Source organism: Arachis duranensis, chromosome 1 (genome assembly GCF_000817695.3).
Source record: "Arachis duranensis cultivar V14167 chromosome 1, aradu.V14167.gnm2.J7QH, whole genome shotgun sequence".
Classification (NCBI taxonomy): Eukaryota; Viridiplantae; Streptophyta; class Magnoliopsida; order Fabales; family Fabaceae; genus Arachis; species Arachis duranensis.
In genome coordinates this window covers 74001160-74002285 of record NC_029772.3, presented here as the reverse complement: position 1 = coordinate 74002285, position 1126 = coordinate 74001160, and positions in this window count along the sequence as shown.

Genomic DNA, 1126 nt, shown 5'->3' with positions numbered 1-1126 from the left:
TCAAGACATCTAATGGTAATAAGAGAGGATTAAACATAGGGAACTTAAGGCCAAAGAAGCATGTTTTCAATCAAAGCACATAATTAGGAAGGTAAATACAAAACCATGCAAATAGTATGAATAAGTGGGTGAAGAGTTGATAAAATCCACTCAATTAAGCACAAGATAAACCGTAAAATATGGGTTTATCAATGATCCTGTGGGGTCCACAGATCCTGAGGTGTCAAGGATTTACATCCCTGCACCAATTAGGCATGTACAATGCCTTTGCATGCAATTCTGGCGTTTAAATGCCGAAGTGATGCTTATGATGGGCGTTCAACGCCCAACTGCAGCATGATTCTGGCGTTCAGCGCCAGCTCTCCTTAGGGTATATTCCTGGCGTTTAAACGCCAGGATGCTGCTTGTTTCTGGCGTTCAACGCCAGATCCATGCTCTGTTCTGGCGTTGAACGCCAGCCAGATGCTCCTTTTTGGCGTTTAAATGCCAGTAAGTCCTTCCTCTAGGGTGTGATTTTTCTTCTGCTGTTTTTGATTCTGTTTTTAATTTTAATATTTTTTTCGTGACTCCACATGATCATGAACCTAATAAAACATAAAAGAACAATGAAAATAAAATAAAATTAGATAAATAAAAATTGGGTTGCCTCCTAATAAGCGCTTCTTTCATGTCAATAGCTTGACAGTGGGCTCTCATGGAGCCTCACAGGTGATCAGGTCAATGTTATAGACTCCCAACACCAAACTTAGAGTTTGGTTGTGGGGATTCAACACTAAACTTAGAGTTTGGTTGTGGCCTCCCAACACCAAACTTAGAGTTTGACTGTAGGGCTCTATTTGACTCTGTACTGAGAGAAGCCTTGCATGCTTACTCTCCCTAGTTACAGAAGGATAGCCGTGTGCCTTAAACACAAGGTAGTCCCCATTCAATTGAAGGACTAATTCTCCTCTGTTAACATCTATCACAGCTCCTACTGTGGCTAGGAAAGGTCTTCCAAGGATGATACATTCATCCTCCTCCTTCCTAGTGTCTAAGATTATGAAATCAACAGGGATGTAAAGGCCTTTAACCTTTACCAACACGTCCTCTCCCAATCCATAAGCTTGTCTTACTGACTTGTCTGCCA